Raw genomic sequence first — 18,329 nt, forward strand, 5'->3', positions numbered from 1 at the left:
CACACACACACAAATTACTAATATATAATACATATATATAATACAAATTACTAATTATATCTAATTAGATATAATTAGTAATTTGTATTATATATGTCTTGCTGTCTTATTGGTATGTGTGTTCTGGAAGCTTCATACCAAGTCTGATTGGTTGGCGGAGAGGCGTGTCCTGTTGCGTACCCGGAAACGGTTTAATGAGAGCTTGTGATATTTCTTCCGTGGGTTCACTCAAATTCTATTAATAATGTTTAATTCAGAGTAATACTTTTTAAAACATATCAGAAGTGTAAACAATAAAATGCTAAAAATTAAAGCGTAAACAATAAAACCTTCGTGCTCGTGCTTAATGTGTTCTGAAGGAATAAAAAAGCTATATGGTAGAGTAATTAATAGGCTGAATATTGTAGTACACATTTGAATGAGACTAATATTTAAATACTTGGATTATGTTCCTAAAATAAATATGCTGAAGGTTTTTGTGGGATTTATGTTCCAGTGAGAAGGGTCCCTGAGAACCCCTGTCCTAGATAGCCATGAAAACAGACTGCTAGGCACACACTGTCCGGTAGAGGGCGCACTGAGACAGCCCTGTTCTGACAGCTTCAAAGCTGCCATTCTTTTTCCATTTCACATCAATTGAAGATATAAACAGATAAAGGATAAAACAAGTGAATCTGAACCCCACACACAGAACAGTACAACAGAACAGCAAGTGTAATCCTCACATGACTCCAGCTCCTTTTCCCCAGCTGCTGAACACAATGCTGAACACAGTGTTGAGCACCTACAGTGTTTATAGGAGTCCGGCTGGGCTGAAGACTGACTACTGTAAGACAGAATTAATTACCACAGGTGTTAATTCAAACCTGGAGTTCTTTTCTTTGCATAATAGATCTTTTCTATAAGCACAGATCTGCGTGATCTCCTTTGTATAATGTGTGTGTGTGTGTCTGTGTGGGAGGCTGCTCAAGTGGGTTTGTGTAGGAGTGTAAGAGAGCGTTATGACATGAGGACATGCAGCTCCATGGAAACAGAAACAAATGGAGAGACTTCAGAGTGGGAGCTGCTCACTATTTCCCATGCAACTGTTTTGTCTACCTTTAAAATTTACCATGGAATCATGCTTGCTTGGGCAGTTTTTTTTTTTAACGTTCCATCTAATATGTCCTGTCTGCATGAATTCAAACCTAAAACATGCAATGTTAATGCACAGTATGAGATGGTTTTGAGATGAATCTGAGGGAAAACTACATACACAGCTTTTATAGATGTCCACGAAAAGAGTAGGTCCATGATTTATTATTCTTTCCCAAATTAGTCATGTGATCTTTGTGATTTCTCCTGCAATTGTCTAAATGTGACCATGTGTGTGTGCACGCGCGCATGTGTGTGTGTGTGTGTGTGTGTGTTCTCTCAGGGCCAAACCACCTTGCCTAACCTGTTTGATGAGAGCTGCCTCTCTCCCATGTGTGCCAATCTTCTGGTTTTCTGCCTCCCAGGCAAACTCCAATGTTCTTTATGCAAAGCACAGCAGCAGAGTCTATGGAAATCAGGAACAGTTGGTAACTGCTGGCATGGACATTACTATTGCATTCTTCCTACTGTAGCTCCGTATTTCACTCTTGCTCTAGTCTGGCACGTTTCGCCTCTCTTTTTGCCCTCCACAGATGGAGTAGACCAGGGAGGGAGGTGTAGGAGGCGGTGGGTGCATTTTGGTAAGCTTGTGCAGTATGACTGTCACACTGTATGAGGAGGAAGATAGAAAATAATACTGATTCCAGTTTGCAAGGTTTTCAGCTGTTATAAATATTTCACTGCATCTAACCATCACAGCTCTGCTTCCCGCTGCTCGATAGAGTCTGTGGCTGAGCAAGAAAATGGTCAGACTGATGAGTTCCCTTAAAAAAAGAGTTTGAGATTATTCATGTAATCAAAGCTTTAAAAAGGAAAACCTATTCAAATAGCCATTAAAGATTCATTACATTTACTCCTCACTTATTCTGTCATTTTTGTGAATAGAGTGTGCCTCTGCAGACTGGTGGGACAGGTTTCAGGTGTGAGGTAATGTGGGAACATGAGTCATTCTTTAGTTCAGTAAGGTAAGGGGAATACCCAGGAGAAACCATAAATCATCTTTTCATTTTTACAGCATAGCTTGAGACAAATAAAATGTGTATTTCTTACCAATATTTTAAAGCAAGGTTCTGTACATATTGTTTCGACATAGAGAGGCTGGGAATCTGCTCGCCTCTTTGCATTCTGCTCGCACATGGTAAATCCTATTGTTGCCCACGATGCTTTGCGTCGTGCTGGTCACCATGGCAACCACACAGCACCACGGCAGCCTTGACGAAGGCTACAGCAGGGATTGGTAGGTGGGGTGTGCGCTTGAGGCTGGTGGTGGGGGCTTTACATGCATAATCAAAGATGAGAGCTGAGACTAGCGTGTGCAATCCTCAACTCAAAGAAGCTCAGAGAACTGCCAGAATTAGACCCTGAATGTAGAAGCTTTGTTTTAATGGAGTAGGGCAGATGGCCAGTTTTTCCTGGAAATCCTAGAGATGTTCTGTTCTGTGACTGTAGGAGTCCAGCGTTGTATACATAAGCTGAAAAATGTTCAGTCCTTGCCAGTCATTCGCATTCAGATGTTACTTTCCCAGAATTAACTTTCCTTTATAGCCATTACTCCATTATACCCCAGTGGAGTCATTTTTTAATAAATAGTTCACATATGGATAAGTATGCACAGGTCTCTACTTGTCCGTAACACTCTAAAGCAATGCTTGAAATGTTCTAGTTCCTTATAAGTCCCTGAGCTTGAGCCAAATTAAGAATGTAGTGCTATTTTAATGCTCATATACACTAGTATTCAGTACACATGTACAAGCAAAGCTTCTGTCACTTCTTAATACCTTATTATACTGCTTTCACTTGGTATGACACCTCCCTTGTTGGTTTTCCTTTTTAATGGATGCTAATCTGTGGGTGAGGCCACAATGCCAGAGGCACACGTGCAATACACGGTTTAGGCTGTCCTCTGTTATTCTGGAACAAATGACCTCATTGCTATCATCACTCAGTGAGACTCCAGGCTTGCTTGCTAAGGCCTCTAAGCATAGAAGCGAAGACCTCTGCACCTATTCCCTGTGTCATGCACAGAAATATGGATGGGCTTTTGTTCAAAAGACTGCAGAAGCCAATGCTAATGCACTGGCATTGCAATATATTGGTATACGGTAAACATACCAACAGCACCCACTTATCTCAAAGCACTTATCACATCCTGCACGGCACCACGCTCCCTCCAATCCTCTAGCACTGCTCGACTGGTCCCACCATCTCTCAGGGTACAAGGAAGGCACGCATCGAGACTCTCCTCTCTTCTGGTACCTAGGTGGTGGAATGAACTTCCCCTAGATGTCTGATCAGCTGAGTCACTGGCAGTCTTCAAACGACGTCTAAAGAATTACCTCTTCCTACTTAAATTAGCACCTAAAAAAAAAAACTTTGTATTGTCTAAGCGCTTATTACTATATTACCTCCCCAACAGAGTTTTTGGACTGATGGTATTCTTAGTTTGTGACCTAGTGAGCCAGTATCAGAATGTATTTATTGATAGAGACTTCAAAGCACTTTTGTAAGTTGCTCTGGATAAGGGCATCTGCCAAATGTCATAAATGTTAAAAATATATACATAAATATTTGGAATTTCAGTGCCAAGATATTACATACAACATATTGCATCACTTAGTCTAGATGAGGAAATCTTTGTACATGTATTTTCCTTACATTTCCATGCAAACCAGGCTTTAGGAGGTAGAGAGACCTGTTTTTTCTCATGAGTGTCGACAGTATAGGAACTGTACTATACAATTTATATATTGTGTTATAATATGGAGTTAATAACACTGATATGATAAGTGGAAATGTAATTAAAACAAGTCTGCAATATATTTCTTTCTTTCATAAGTTCTAACTACAGTTGGAAGTTCTCAGTATTCCTTGTTTGTCAGTTTGGATATATTTTCTCATTATTTCATGGTAAAGATGAAATATGCATAACCAGTTAGCATATGTTTTAGATCACATGTTAACAACTGTTTTGCCTGAAACATGTTACAGTTTTGAAACAAAAACATTTCTCTATAACCAGGGGTAGAAAAAGTACTGGGAAACTGTACATAAGTGAAAGTATGGATAATGTATTACAAAATCACTAAATAGTACAAAAAGTACTAAATAGTAAAAAGTAAATGTTTTTACGGATGAAAATAAGTTACTCTTATGTTTTCATGTGAAAAGTAACTTTTATTACTGATCTAAAACTATTGGTGCATGATTTTCATTGAAGCACTGTATGCCATTTTGACTGAAAACATCATTCAGGCTCTGCACGTTTCTTGCCATATGCATGACTAATGCTCATTTGATAATGAATTCATCAGAGCCAGAGCCAATTTATGTTATAATTCTGTCTTTCTTTATTTTCTGTCCACCTTCTCAATATCCAAAGTAAGGTCAAAGAGTTTGTGCAGCATTCATTCCTGGTAAATAGCATACTATTAATGTAGAACCGTGCATCAGAATTCACTAGATAACCAAACCCATGATGCTATTTTTATTTTGTACCAAATCATTTCAGGAAATACCAGGGTACCCAAAATTGCACACAGCAGCAATATTTCTGAGTGAGTGGCTGCAGAAAGTGAGTGGTTACTGACTAACGTTAGCCTTGACCAACTCTGTAACCATGTGCTCAGCACAATGGAATGAAGTGGCCTCCCTGTGTCCTGGTATGACCTTTAAGGCTAGACAGCCTTTTCTAGCTGCTGAAGAGCATTACTCAGTGTGTTATACAGTATATAGCCTCTTTAACACCATATCATGGGCAGAAAGCTAGTCTATTTTCTTTACTGTGTTTGAATGATTTCGATTAGATTAGATTAGATTAGATTAGATTCAACTTCATTGTCATTGTGCAGAGTATGAGTACAGAGCAAATGAAATACAGTTTAGCATCTAACCAGAAGTGCAAATAGCAATATATCTATGAATATACATTTATGTATTTACATGTGCAAGGTATGAGGTAGAGAAAGTAGAGACCAGCTCAGTGCAAATGAGAAGGTGATGGACCTACACCTGGCATTATCTTTAAAAAAAAAAAAAAAGAAGAAGAAGAAATAATAAGCAATAAAATGCAAAGAATATTGAAGAAGTAATCATGCCTGGAGCATAGAAACAAAAGCTATTTACAGGCAAATAAAGCAAACGCTTTGTGCATTATGGGATCATGTTCAACAAGAAGTTTTTTTGGTTTTTTTTTAAACAAAAAACTGTTCAAAACTGTTAACCATTTTGTAATATGGCAGAATGCATGGAAATGGTCTGTGGTTGATGTTAAATTTCAGTGTAATTCAGTGGCATTTTAGTCTTTTAAGGAGTCTTTTCTTAGTAATTTACCCACATATCTGAAGGAAATGTTGATGTTTACCACAGTTTTGCCTTAGTTCCACTGTCAGTATGCCTTTACATTGTCCATATAAAAGGTTTAATATGTGCTAGCTAGCCTAATATTACCCTCAGTCTTATAGTTAGCTAACTTATACTTATCCGTGTTTCCCAGTTGCCTAGCAATGGTGTTCTCTTGGCTGTAACCATGTCAACAGTGAGCCTTCCCTTGTTGAAAGGACAAATTGAATTTTGAATATACCACCTCTCCATGTCATATTTAGCAAACTCTGGATGAAATGAAATGTACTGCGAGAAAACTCTAACACAATAATCAGAACAGTCACTAGCAACTAATTATCATTTATCTTTAGGTGAATATTGATCAAGTGCAGGCTGCATTTTTCACCACATTGACTACTTAATCGGTGGTTTTATTGAGTTTGGACCCACTGCAGCTTTGCAGAGACAATCACTGATATAGAGATGTGTGAGTCCAACTGAGATTGTGTGGTTGAAGTCTGCACCTTTTAAATAAGTGTGACCCACTGTCATTCACCTGGCTGCTTTTCAATCTCAGAGAGCATCTGGAATATTGTATGTGTTGTTCTGCACCTACCTTCATTCATCTTCAGTAGTTGCTTTATCGTGGTCAGGGTAGCAGTGGATGTGGAGCCTGTCCCAGTAACACTGCACACAAGGCAGGAGAATTAACCCCAGATGGGATGCCAGTTCATCACAGGGCACCATGTACACACAGATTCACACACTTATTCACATCTATGGGCAATTTAGCATAACCAATCTGCCTACCTGTGTGTTTTTGGACAGTTGGAGGAAACCAGTCAAACTGAAGGAAACCCACCCAAACACAGGGAGAACATGTGAAACTCCGCACAGACACTAACCTGAGCTCAGAATCGAACCCAGGACTCTGGAGCTCCAAGGTGGCAATGCTACCAACCTCCCAGTTATGCACAGCTATAGCCAAAAAGTACAATTCATAAAGAGGTAACCATGTCTAATCCCCAAATGAACCTTGCAATACTGGACATCAAGATTTATTTTTATACAATGTACTTTTTCAACCTCTGCATTTTTGCACATAAACACATAACATCTTGCTCCATTGCAGCCCAATGCCTGCTGTCCCTGATCTATAAGTACTTTGCATAATAATTTATGCCAAAGGATGCTGTACATGAACTGTACATGTTAACCGCTATGGTTTTATTGCATTGCAGCCTACCTGCCTCACATTTGTAGTATATTTGTAATATATATCACACTATATATATACATTTGTAATATATATCACACTTTTTCATAATTACAATATAATTTCTAACCAATTTATAATATCTGTATGGTATTTAATTGTTTTGGAAGAAATGCAGAGTCAGAATTTAATAGTACAGTGTAACTGCCTGTTTTACTGCGCGTATGACAATAAATTCTCGAATCTTTAATACATAGAGTATTCTACTGCCAAAGCTGTAACCGGTATGCTGGACATGACAAACAGCTTGCCTTAGTTCATGTAAGGTTTATGTTTGTGCTTATGAAGTTATATATTTGATTTCAATATATAGGTGAGGATTAACTGTGCAGTCTCCATGACAACCAATGATGGACACAAGCACTCTTAAGCTACAGTAATTTGCAGAGAAAGAGACAAAGAGAGGGACAGAGAGAGAAGCTCATGCAAGATAATACCAGCGTTCTGCCAAAATTAGACCCATCTTATGTTATATGTACTTAATGCTACACATTCTATAATTACTGAGGCTTTCAGAGAGTGCACTATTAAAACTTGGCTAATTTGTAATAAAAGGCAGTACAGAACAATCGATTTGTGTGGGCAGAAAGTAGGAGGAAACATAATGGTTTGAAAGCATGCAGTATCAGGCCATGTATGAACAGTGGAAGTAAAAAAAAACAGCTGCCAGAGACCTGAGAGGAACCGAGAAAGAACAACCACCAAGAGTGTAGTTTTGTCTATAGATGTCTATATGCCACGTTTGATTGAGCTAAAGTCACAGGAACTTTGTACTCACATGTTAATAATTTAACTCCAAGTATGTTGTCCTTCCAAGATATAACCGTCACAGAGGTAGTCAGCGATAGACTGTGTAAAGTGAATAGGAATCTGTCCATTATGATAAATATGTGCTTTTAATGCTAATCCCATACTTCATTCAATTGCTGTAGGGCAGCATTCATCACACAACATGGCATCATTGTTTAGAATGACTAGATGATAGATCTTATTACCTCCTGTGAGAATAGAGCAGGAAGGATAAGGGGGTGGGTGTGTGCAATGATACAACTCCATATAAGTATGGAGCTTTATGAATGATCAAACCCGTTATCTTGTTACATTTTTACTGAGACTAAACAGTGCATTAAATAAATATGATACTGGAAAAGTGCAACCATTCTTATGGACAGATGCATCACTTATTTGATAGATTTGTAAGGCATACACAAGAGGTTTGATTATAGGAATCAAAGTAAGGCTAGCATCAACATGAAGAGATTGAGCAGCTAGGCAGAGGACATACATAACACCCTCCTGTCCTTTACTGCTAAACAGAGAAGACTCTTAGATCAACTTTGAATTGTCCTTGGAGACAGAGGAGACGTAAGAAACAGAGACACAGATGAGATTTATTAGGCACCATATTATTAACATTGGAATAAACTAGAACACGGTCTAGCATAGGTTGTTAAAAAGACGTCAGATTCTCAATTATTAATGATTCCATTGGTGGCTGCTAATATTGATCTATCAAGTCACCAGCATAGATCTTTTGTAGATGCTACCTTGACTCCAGAAGAAGTTTTGGAAGCCATCATGTCATTACAGATGGAGAAGACACCAGGGCCAGATTTTTGTGTTAGGTTTTCCATTGAAGTTATTGATCTACTAATAGAGCAACTACTAATATGTTTTAAATCTCCCGAGTGTTTCTATTTAATGGTCTGCTTCAGGGTTTATGTACTTGGGTATTATTGTGACTCCTAAAATGAATCAAATCTTTAGTGCTAATTTTGTATGAGTGTTTGGGGAAAAAAGTCTAGAGCTTGAATAATGGTGGTCTCTTCCAGTTGCAAACTAGGCTGTATATCTATTATAAATAATTACCTAGTTTACTGAATCCTATTTTAATGATCCCAAATTTCATTCTCATGGTACAAGAAGAGCTATATTGTTGGCCAAATATATCTTTATATGTTGTAAATGAAAATCTAAAGCTAAAATGACGTCTTTTTAACAATTTACAGTTACGAAGGACCTGTGTATGGCCTGGATCTATTTAATGTAAGAGTGGAACAGTTGTACGCCCTTTAATGGGCAATGTATAAACCTGACAAGATTTTTTTCCCCCAAACATATAAAATAAAGATCCTGTTACACTCAATACTGTAAAAACATGTTAAATAGACAGTAGCTCTAGTGTTTCAGTAGTATAAACACACAAAGCATGTTACATGTAAGTAATTTACCTGCGCCTCGTCACAACGTACATATGTACGTGTGTCTCTACAGACTGTGCAAATGATAAATAAACTTGCTTTGACTTGATCTATTCACTGATGGTGATCAGATGCTACTCGAACAAACAGTTGACCAACACAAGCTCACGAAATATGCTACTGCGATTTTTGAAATTACATAATGATGGAAATTATTGAAATTATTTTGAAATTATATAATGATGGACACCACTTTAGAAGAGAAGCACCACTTTTCACACTCACACTGCTCATGGTCCTTTTTTTTTGTATAGATGTAGAACTGGACCGACTAAACCAACTGATATTAGCGCTAACTAACAGCCATATAACTTGTGCACATCCATATTTTCAGTTTTATAGCATGTAGAAAGAAGCTCTTCTTTCATAGTGGTAATCTCCTTTCATAAATAAGGCATCAGAAAATGGTATTTAGATTACCTAGAGCCTGTTTTCCAGAATAGTACTTTGAAGAAGACAGCATGCACCACTCTCATATTAAGGAGTAAAATAGAGACTGTTATATATATTTTTTTATTTAGTTAAACTGAGCTGTACTGTTTTCCTCTAACTGTGTTTATGGCTTTCTCCTCCTTTCAGTTCCACCGCTGTCCGTTATTTCTTTCTTTTCATAAATTACTAATGACTGATGTGATTTCATCTCATAGATGCATCACTTATGTGTCTAGAGTGGATGTCCCTAGGTGTTCAAAGTGCAAAGAGGAAATGCATGAATTCAAAGGGGAGGAAGAAGGCGGAAGCAGAAAGCAAAGACTAGTTCATCAATACTGAAGAGCAAAGCGGAAAAGGAGGAGGGAGGAGAGAGGAGGGAGGGAAAGGGGGGCAGAGAAGGGGTTGAGAGATTGAAACAGTGGGATGGCACTGGCCTCTGAGCTTCCGTTACTCTGTGTAGTTTTACTGCCTGTGTGGGGGAAGTCGCCCACCTGTTACGTAACGGCTGTGCTTCCTGGCCCACTGCATGGAGTGGGTGTCTAGCTCTGTTCTCTCACACATATCTACATTTCAAGAGTTTAAGCTTAGACTTTGCAGAAAATAGAAGGGCTCCTAAAGGGTTCATGGTGCTGCTGCAGCAAAAAATTCAAACATTAATATTTTTAAGGGTTCATGTGAGATTTATAAGAAATTTGTTGGACCAAACATACTAAACTGCTTAAAATAGACACCCTCTGATACAACATTATTCAAATAACTGTAAACTGCACCAAGTGCTTTATCATGGTCAGAATCTAAGTGGATGTGAAGCATATCCCAGGAACAATGGGTACACTGGTAGACAGGTAGACATGCTTAGTGAAAGTTTTAGTGTTAAAAATTTGTTGAGTCTCAGCCATCAAACTTTTTGCAGTGATATACCAAAAGTCTAAGCAGATATTCCACATTATTCGATATACTGTACATATTTGATGTTGGATAGCATTTTGGCATGTAACACAATCTGTCTTGCAGTGACGGATGGTCGTGATATTAGATGGAAGGGCTAAACAGCTATCAACAGCTCAACAATTAATCTATTAGGGTGAGCAATGCATACACACACACACACACACACACACACACACAGATACTTAAATGCAGATAGGCAGCTGTATTCATGATGATTTCTAGTCCAAAGTGTTTCAAGTCCAAAATGCTCTACCGGCTTCATGCCATATTTCCCCTGAATGCCAAACACAGTAAACAGAAAAGTTGCAACCATTTTGTTCAAACCAAAGAAACACTAAACTTAGCACTTTGTGTATATAATATGATTGGTCAATGACAATAATTATACGGTACACCTGCAACTATATTTCACATGCACCTTCTCAGTCACTGCCGATGGTATGTTTTGGAAGTGTCAGCAAACTGGGCTTAAAATATTAGCCCAAATGTGGAGCGAATCTATGGACATTTGACTCTGTGTAAGAAGCTGACACAACTGTCATTGATAGGCTGCATGAATCTACATTCTGGGCTAGAAAGAAATCAGCCCTAGTCTTGACTATTGGAGGGGCAAAAAAAATCCACCTTAAAAACTTGTGAACAGAAAATAATCTGATGTGGATGCCAGAAATGAAACCTTATACTGATAGTTTTGGTATTCTTTTTAGCTTTGAAAGACAAGGGGCTTAGATCTGCTAGCACATTTATACCAATCACCCATGCTCTCATGTTGTATGTCCCTGGACTTTAGTAGTCTTATTGCAATTTCCCAGGTTCCCCAGAGTGTCTCTTTAGTTGTTCTTAGTACAAACTGGATCAATCTGGTTTTTAAGGACCTTCCAAAAATGCTAGGCCACTCAAGACTAACTACTGGAGCTGAATGGTGACAAGTGTTTGTGACTACAGTTTATTACAGGATTATATTGGTTTATGAGTCTCATTTACACACAAATTCTACTCACAGCTCCTGAAGGAACAGGATCTGCAGGCAGATCTGTGATTAGTCTACAACAGAGCCTAGCTGTATTTTATCTCTTAATGCTTTTATAGACAAGCATTAGGTTACTGCTGTGCTTTACCCCACTTTCTGAGAACTCAGGAGACTCAAAACTTTGCCAAATCATTGACCCATTTACATCCAACTGCCTACTTCATTTTAACAAAGGCTATTCATTGGCCAACTACTTTAGGTTGCTCGTTGGTGAGATAAGTGAGGCCAAGATAAAATACGCCTGTTTTATGTATATCTCCATTAAATGTTTATGAGAAATCATTCCACTACTTCAATTTTTGTATCAGCATTACTCTGAAAACCATGACATTAATTATAACACAGAGAGATGACTAAATTACATCTTTTAAATATGTCAAGACTTTGGAATTTTAAGGTTTTATCTGCCTTCTGAGGCAGTTTTAGTTAATGGTAGAGATATGTTATGTGAGAAGTTTTACAGCAAGATATAGCTTAAAATAATAAAACAACTATATGAGGTTGAAGAGTTAACTTGCTTTCAGCTTATTTTGGGTCAAAACCTCATGGCTTAAAAACCTAGTCACAGCATTTTCAGATAGAATGTTAAAGTTCCAAGATCTCGATGTATCAGAAGCTGTTCATTTAAATTAATTTCAATTCTACTTACCTTGTGTATGTAATATTTTAGCTCATATTTTATAGGTTGTCATGACATGTATTATAACTATAACTATATTAGTACTCAGGGATATAAACTGCAGAGAGAGAGAGAGAATTCAGGATACAGCTGATATTAATGAGTCAGAGGTCAGAACAGGTCACTGCATGTGTGTGTGTGTGTGTGTGTGTGTGTGTGTGCGTGTGTGTGTGCGTGTGTGTTGTGAGCAAGCTCAAAATGTTATGTCTTTAAATGGCTTTCTTTGGGTGTGTGTGTGTGTGTTTTGTACATGAACTTTCCCCAAAGCACAAATTCTGGCAGAGCTGCATAGCCTCACCATGCACCAGCTCACCTCACCATTGTTTCATTTAGCATGCACTCTCTGGCATTCCTGATCCAAATGTCTCAGGGTGCTAATCTACATATTAGCTGTTTAACATCGCTATAGCAACGCCAACGAGGGCCGATGTGCGTCAGAGAAGGCCATGACTGATCATCAGTCCCTTTTCTGGTTGCCATGGACACATTTGGGATTGATAATATCAGAGATGAATGTCAGAGCCGAGCAGAATTCCATGTCGGCTCCTCATCAGTGGTCATGAACAGTCTTGCAAACAGAGTCACACAAACACGTGCTTGAGAGAACATGACTGCATGCTGTCTTAAATGCCAGCTGGTCCTAAGTACATCTTTAACATTCTGTTATAAATCATCATTTAAAATCACATGTGTAGAAAGATTACAGTCAAGTTATGTCAACCGAGAGTAACAAAATGAAAGCAATGAGTGATCGTTGTAAATATAAAGTCACTGTCACATCACATCCATCTTGATTAGATTTAAAAAAAGTATATACCAGCATATTACTATATAATCAGACATCCATTGCTATATTTAATTAAACACAGAGCTTTAATTATACCAATAATGATCTAAAAACAACATCATGGACCTTTAAAACATTTTGAAAGCTGTGTTCTCATGAAGTGCAGATATGGAGACAAAAAAGGGAGGGGAGGTGAGAAGGGGGGAAGAAACCCACTGGCTTTTTCATACAGACTAGTTAGCTGTTAGGAGTGACGCAGTGGAGCTGCATGTTTTTCTGAGGAGAATCCCGAACACTCATCAGAGCTCAGGCAGCTCTAACACTGCATTATTAGACACACACACACACACACACACACACAGAGCCATGCATTACAAGGCTTAGCATAGCACACTATAAAAACTAAATGATATTTAGAATTAGAGATTTTATTACTGTTGTTGTTATTCCTTTCCTATGCCTTAACTGTGCAGGTTCATAAGCTAAGAGCAAGAGGACAAAACAATTAAAGTAACTGTAAAGTGTTAATACTCTTAGACTGTCAGCATTGTTCATTCAAATATTTTATATTCCTAATGTCACTCACTTTTTTATACATTTTTCAAGCATTTTGAATGTATGGGGTGAATATTTAGTTCATCCAATCATTAATCCACTTAAATGTTTGATATATATGCTGTTTTGTTGTCTTGTAATTACACTAACTTCAAAGGCAAAAAGGATCCCAAAGCATAACAAGTAACAAATTATTTAAAAGCTTTTATTATTGAGTCAGGAAATGTCTTTTTTTTTTTTTTTTTTTTTGGTTTTTAAAATAGAAAAGTGCTTTTAGACATTTGAATTAATTTCCTTAAAAGAGTGCACTGAGAAATACAAAAGGATATTCACATTCTTCTCGGTCCTCCATTCTGAGTACTCTGTCAATACACACTCCCTTTTCCCATCACACAGACACCCACTCAAGGGAGCAGTGTAAGATAGAGAAAGAAAGAAAGAAAGAAAGAAAGGATGAGAAAAAGAGAGAGATCAAAATATGAGGATGTAGCTGGCTGACTGAAATACACACTGATTTTTCATGTGTTTATTTATGTTTTTGTCGTTGCTGTTTTACATTATACTGTGTGCAACAGCATGCGTCATGTCTGTATATGTGCTGTATGCAGTTATGTTTGACTGAAAACCATGTAAGAATTCTGGTGCACCAGAGATAAACGGCAACAAAGGCATCTTAAATCATGTAGGCTTTATACAAGCATATTCATTCATCTTCAAGGTCATGGAAGAGCCTATCCCAGGAACACTGGCTTCAGGGTAGCAATGAACCATGAACAGGACAGAAGTACCTCACAGGGCATCACACACACATGGACACAGATGCACACAGGAGCTGTTAGTTAGCTAATCCACCTAACAGCATGTTTTTGGGATGTGGGAGGATACCAATGTGGACATGGGGAGAACATGTGAAACCCCACACAGACAGTAACCTGAGCTCAGGATTGCACCAAGAGATTGCACCAAGAGAACCAGAGATTTTTTGGCTCCCGAGTGGTGCAACAGAAAAGCATACACCCTATCGTCAGGAGATCGCATACCCTTTATACACACCAGCTGTCTGTCTTTTTTGGATAATAATTGATTTATAATCTATAATGCTGCCTATAATGTTATCATTTCTAATGTTACTTTGATTCCTTGCAACTGTTGCCTTTTAAATTGATGCATTGATCCAAATCATCTGATCAATACACCCCTAGTAGGAGCGGTAATCAGTTCATAGTCAGGTATCAACATGTTTAATACAGTATATCGAGGCAAATACAAATTGGAAATCTCCCTCATAGTAAAAAAAAACAAAAAAAACATGCTTTTTGAAGATCTCTGCCTTCCAGTGGGATTTTCAATCACACATAAATAATTTATATTGCAATTTTGCCATATAAATTCCAAATTGGATGGGAGAATCGAGGTTATTTAAATTATTCAATTTGTTCTATAACACTTCTATAAAGCGATGCCTGTTCTAGAAAGCTATAATGACTGTGTGAACAAGCTGTATGAAGCTCAGAACACTATCACCTTGAATCACTTTCACTTTATAGCCCATACCTTCACTTCCTCCATTTTGCCTTATGTTCACAACTGGTGCTAGAAAATACCTGTTACTTCTGTAGATAAAAATCATGGCATGCAGGGGGTGAAAGCTAGCTAAATGTAATGTTTGTATCTTTCAAAAAGTGGCCTCAGTAAAAGCAGACCTAATAGCATTTTGTTTAGATAGATGTTTACCTGTCAACACAATGCTATACAGTAGAATCTATGGTGTATATCACAGTGATTGTGTTTTGATGTCATGTGTATTTAGTGTATTTAGACACTCATGTTCATTCTCTGTCATTCACAGAGATTTAAAATCCCACATATTTACATAATCTATAAATCTTTTGGGACCTACATAGTTGGTGTCCAGGCCACCTGTTAATTGCATCTCACCATGAAGGTCATGATCAGTTCTTTATAAAATAATATGTGTATAATATGTTGTGCACAGTCTTGTCTGTCACTAGCCAGATGCTCTCACTGACTAGAAAATGAATTAGCCATCATTTCATTAGTGTAATCATTCGTGTAATCAGTCAGAGGAGCACAGCGGTCTGATGCAGGTCCTGCAATCCTTATGAAAAATACGATACCGAGGTGATGCTAATTACATAAGTGACATTTTGTCATATCCAGTTATTGCATACAAAGCTTACTGTACATGAAAAGCTTTGATATGTAGTTGCACTTTCTGTAGTTTACTATCATAAACCCAATTCTACTATCCCAGCAAATGACAAAAGCAAGCAATGTAATCACATGATATGACGTACAATCATCTCTTCTTTGAAAAATCAAAAAACATTTCAATGACTTCAATGAGACCATTCAGGTGCCATTATGGACATTCACTGAATGCTAGTTGGAGGATGTAATAAAATATAGCTTCCCTAGCTGCTGAAATATACTGGAACAAGAGTCATACTGAAGTTCATTTAAAAGATCAGCTGCAGTGACCTCAGCCTGGGGATTTCCAGAGTTTCCTTGTTGTAGCCAATGCCAACTGGACGATCTCCCTCTTAATAGAGATGCAAGTCATTTCCTCTTTGTTTCTCTGTAGAGTTCCTTCAGTGGGAATAGTTCTATTTTAAGCACTGCTAAAATAAGTGGGACGTTTTTAGGTCTGATTGTCTCTCAGCATCTGTAGTGTCTGGATTACCTTATTTAAGAGAGAGGAGAGGGACAGGGCAGAAGAAAGCAAGCAATTAAATTTTCCAGAATGGTTTCCATTCTTTCCTGCCATCTCTATTTGAAAAAAGAGACTTTTTTCAGTGTTGATCCCACACTTAACTGTGTGATTTAACAGTGGTGTGGGTTTTGGAACCATAAAGTTAGAGAACTAGGTTGGAGTTTGGTTTTAGGACAGATAGCCAGGCCTCCTGCTGCTGAGTCAAAGGTTTAGGAGTTGTTAAAGAATATGGCGGATACAGAGAATGCAAAAAATTTGCCACAGGAAACCAAAGAGAGAAATTTATAAGATTTTAGTGAGGGGGTAGGCAGAGTTTCAGGTGTGATCCTTCTCCCAGACTACAGTTATTTCATCAACACTGAAAACAGGATTTGTAGACTTAAATATTCCACTAAAGAATGGGAGATCCCTAGAGAGATCGCCCAGATGACTGGACATTTGCTTAGCTGGAAATACAGCAAATCCCAGGCTCTGGCTGTATAGCCTGCACATCAGCAAAAAAAGTTTCTCTTGCCTGTGGGTCTGTGAGATATATTGTTTTTCCTCATTGTACACTGTACTTCTCATAACCAATAAGTCAGCATGTGCACAAACAGCTAGCAATTGCAGTTTCATCAAACACAGTCATGTTCTGTACTGCCTGGAATTATTAAATATACATCTTTTGGAAATTCCAAACTTTCAAATTAGTAATTTAAGAGTTTTGTGGAGCTTTTGGCTAGGTTGCAAGCTCAGATATCCATGCAATCCTCAGGACATTCAAAACCTTACATGAATCGTGAAAAAAAGTTTCAAAAAGTATCAAAAAGTTCAGTTTTGTGAACAGCACAGTCACAGTTAAAGGTCTTTTTAAGGAGACACTTATAATAATAATCAGTCTAATAATAATAATCATCATCATCATCAAATATCACAAACCAGAGCATTCTAAATATGTGGGTGTTCCTACTGCTACATTTTAAAGCCTGTCCAAAATGCAGAAGCAGTTTTACTTGAAAAATCCTTTCCTCACTAATAATGCCAATGACCCTGAGACATTTCCAAGTTCAGTCAATCAAAAGAACATAGGTTAGAATGAGAAGGTAAGCGGATCTCAACAGAAGAGCAGGCTTGTAGGGCAATCGAAATCTTGAAATTGCCACCTGGGAAGGTCTGTTGTTCACACACCAAACTGGTTTAACATGAATTTCTACTGTTTGTGTCAAATATTATTACAGAATTTGATTAAATTCTGGTGACCACTATATTCCCTCTCTGTTCTAAGCCATAATGTACAGAAGCCAGGTCTGTGAGCTGCTTTTGAGAGGAATCAATTAATATTTCATTACTATGAGAGCTGAGACCTGCACTGAGGCTGAGTAGTCGCTGGACTCCATATGGTTATGATGCTTCTCTGGACTGACAAACTGGCATAACATGGCAAAAATGGAATTGCTCAAAGTGCTCAAAGGCTCCTGAGGAAATATTTTAGTAGTGTATGAAATGGTGTATGGATTGTACGGATTAGTGTGGTAGAGTGTCCCATATGCATGCTTGCTTGGGAGTGAACTTTTAGGTTTTGTGTCTGATGTGACCTAAAGACATGCACACAAATAATATGCAAAACTTCAGTTCCATTACAAAGTGAAAAAACCTGGTTTACTCCTGACTTACATAACTGACAAACCAGTAATCACAGACCTTTCACTTATAATATGGCAGTAAGGGCTCCAGAAAAATCATAAGGGGTTTTAAGAAAATGTTCTGAAGTGTGTAGGCCACTGTATTCTCAGGCATAACAATAATTTCAAAAATTATAACGTCAGCAGCAACATAGAAAACATGACAGATATAGCGTTTACAATCACGTTTGCCACAGACAGTTTTGCTTTACTAATGAACAAGCATAGCAACAGGCTGTAAATAATTACAGGCCCTCTCCAGTGTGACAAATGAGCCGTGGTCCTGACTGGGCCCTTTATAGCTTTGGAAATGAAAGCAATGATGTGCCTCAATATAATACATCAAAACACCTCAGAGAAGTTCTGACATCCAGGGCCTATAGGAAGTCCTCATACGATAAGCTTTTGGAGGATGCTTAGTCTCAGAATGACGTCAGTCATACTTTAAATCCCACCATAGATTTCTTTATCTTGCTATAACCCACATGCATTTTTAAACCATGAACATC

The sequence above is a fragment of the Pangasianodon hypophthalmus genome, chromosome 19, assembly GCF_027358585.1.
Source record: "Pangasianodon hypophthalmus isolate fPanHyp1 chromosome 19, fPanHyp1.pri, whole genome shotgun sequence".
Taxonomy (NCBI): domain Eukaryota; kingdom Metazoa; phylum Chordata; class Actinopteri; order Siluriformes; family Pangasiidae; genus Pangasianodon; species Pangasianodon hypophthalmus.